Below are 3,073 nucleotides of genomic sequence, written 5' to 3'. Positions count from 1 at the left end.
GAAGCAAAAACATGACCAACTATGATAGTTAAAACTTAGTGTGTATGGTGGTAGTGGTGTGCAATTCTGGCCTAGAATTTTAGCAAAATTTTTATCAAAAATAAAGATAAAATAAAAATGTTTTTATTTAAAAAATCGGAGAAAATGTATCATTAGCATCCTTGGTTATTTTAAAAAAGTATTATAAAATTATCTTCAAACAAAATAAAAATGAAACTAGATAGAGTGAAGTAAGCCAGAAAGAAAAACACCAATATGGTATACTAACACATATATATGGAATTTAGAAAGATGGTAATGATAACCCTGTATGCGAGACAGCAAAAGAGACACAGATGTATAGAACGGACTTTTGGACTCTGAGTGAGAGGGAGAGGATGGGATGATTTGGGAGAATGGCACTGAAACATGTATACTATCATGTAAGAAACGAACTGCCAGTCTGTTTGATACAGGATACAGGATGCTTGGGGCTGGTGCATGGGGATGATCCAGAGAGATGATATGGGGTGGGAGGTGGGAGAGGGATTCTGGATTGGGAACTCATGTACACTCGTGGCGGATTCATGTTAATGTATGGCAAAACCAGTACAGTATTGTAAAGTAAAATAAAGTAAAAATAAAAATTAAAAACATAAAAATAAAAAAGAAGATCAGACAATCAGAAAAGAACAAAGGATATCTAAAAGTAAAATATTTTGGTAACTCAAAATGCATATTAGCTGTTTTAATATTAAATATAATTAATATTACATATAATATATTGTTTAAAACAATATAATGACATCTAATAGAGTTTTTAAATTTAAGATGCATAAGAACAAGAAGATATTAGTTCAGAGAAATTTATGAGCTAATGTGATAAAATTGAGGTAATGTGGAACTAATGTGGTCTAATAATATTCATTTTATTTATTAGATCTTGATAAGATAGCAATATATGATATAATCTGGAAGCTTTGACTATAATGATACAAGAATGAGTTGGCATATGAGTAGTAGAAGGACAGTGGAATGATTTAAAATATGTATACATATATATACATATATATCTCAAGTGATAAAACTACAGAATATAGAAACACGCAGAAACATATAGAACATAAATATAGAAACATAAAACATGCAGAATATAGAAAAAGCAGTAAAATGGTTTATTTAAGTCTGAAAATGTCAAAAGGGACTTTAATATAAGTGGATTTCATGTTGAATTAACAAGTGATAATTATCAGACACAAAGAAAATAATTTAAATACTGATAATAGAAATATATAAAATGAAGAGTATTAGAATCAAATACTATGCAAATACTAACCAAAAGAAATTAATGGAGCTGTTAATCAGACAGTTAAACTTAAGGTGAAAAGATAGAGGAATTTTTCATGATGATAAAATGCTTAATTAGTCATGAAAATATAGCTAATTTTAATTTGTAGTCATACAATATAACATCAAAACAGAAACAGTAAAAATTGACACAAGTACAAATATGGAAATAACAAAATTATAGAGGGATATTTTAATATACATTTCTCAGTACTTAATAGCAGTATCAGACCAAAAATAAATGAGAAGATTTGAACTCTTTGATTACAAAACTTGATATATTTATCTGTAGAAGACTACTTCCAACTGTAGAAAGAACATTTTTTAAAATACACATGGCACATTAATAAAACTTGACCACTAAGCAAATGTTGACATAGTTATAGGATTTAGATTCATTCTGAGCACAAAATAATTTAGATTCATTCTGATCACAAAATAATGGAAATAACTTTGATAGTCCTAACAAAATATAATTTGAAAATCATCATATGTTAAGGCATGTGAAGATTTTAAATAAATAATCCATAGATCAAAGAAATAAACCATAATGGTAGCTAGAAAATATTTTATGCTAAATTTTAAGGAATATATGGTATAACCAAAATACTAAAGAGAAAAACAGCAGTTATTGCTTTGAATTTGTGAAAAAAGAGTGAAATCTTTCTGAGAGCTTGGAAAAGAAATAGGTAATATCAATAAGGAATAAAGGATATGACTACAGATACTAAGGGCTTCCCTTGTGGCTCAGCTGTTAACACAGGTTCAACCCCTGGGTTGGGAAGATCCTCCTGGAGAAGGGAACGGCTACCCACTCCAGTATTCTGGGCTGGAGAATTCCATGGACTGTATAGTCCATGGGGTTACACAGAGTCAGACATAACTGAGCTTCACACAGTTATTAAACCACCACAGATACTCCAGGGAATGAGTAAGGAGTCAGGAGTAAGGAGTCTGGCTGCAATGCAGAAGACCACCTAGGTTCAGTCCCTGAGTTGAGAAGATCCCCTGGAGAAGGGAGTTGCAATCCACTCCAGTACTCTTGCCTGGAGAATTCCATTGGCATAGGAGCCTGGCAGGCTATGGTCCATGGGATTGCAGAGTCAGTCACGAGAGTGACTGATACAAGCACTCCAGTATTTTAAGAAATTGAAGAGCATTGTGAACAACTAATGCCAATAACTGTTTTAAAGTTAAACAGAAAGTGTTACAGCTCTTTTAGAATTTGTGTAGCAGGTTTTCTGATCCTCACCAGAAAACCCCCATGGGAAAAAAAAATAAATAATATTAAATGGGAAAAGATTCCTATGAGAATTAAAATATGGTTTACTAATAATGACACATAGATAAAGAGATATTCTAACTAGCCATATTATATGTTAAAGAAATAGAATCCGCACTGCAAAACTTACCCCCAGTGATGAATTCAGGCTTAAGGCTGGGGGATGCTGCCAAACAGAAGAAATAATTTGCATCCTATGGCAAAGTTTTCCAGAGAATATGAACAAAAGGGGACAATGTTCTAAATTCTTTCCAGTGAACATTCAGGGTTGACTTCCTTTAGAATTGACTGGCTTGATCTCCTTGAAGTCCAAGGGCTTCTTAAGAGTCTTTTCCACTATTGCAATTGGAGGGAAGCATTGGAAAAAAAATGTAAGCATTTTACTAGTATGTACATAGATGCAAAAGGGAATGAAACATTAGTAAATTAAATCCATCAGTAAGTAAAATGAATAATACACCACAA

The 3,073-nt window shown here is 32.0% G+C and overlaps 1 non-coding gene across 1 annotated transcript; it reads left to right on the top strand.

Annotated features, from left to right (window-relative positions):
- Positions 1–2,528: 2,528 nt before the first annotated feature.
- Positions 2,529–2,590, top strand: LOC114111242 (U7 small nuclear RNA). The gene has a single exon (XR_003587318.1). It is a non-coding gene; the product is annotated as a U7 small nuclear RNA (small nuclear RNA).
- Positions 2,591–3,073: the final 483 nt, after the last annotated feature.

Source organism: Ovis aries, chromosome 1 (assembly GCF_016772045.2).
Source record: "Ovis aries strain OAR_USU_Benz2616 breed Rambouillet chromosome 1, ARS-UI_Ramb_v3.0, whole genome shotgun sequence".
NCBI lineage: Eukaryota > Metazoa > Chordata > Mammalia > Artiodactyla > Bovidae > Ovis > Ovis aries.
The sequence above is the reverse complement of the archived record's forward strand: the minus strand, read 5'-3'. Positions and strand labels throughout refer to the sequence as shown.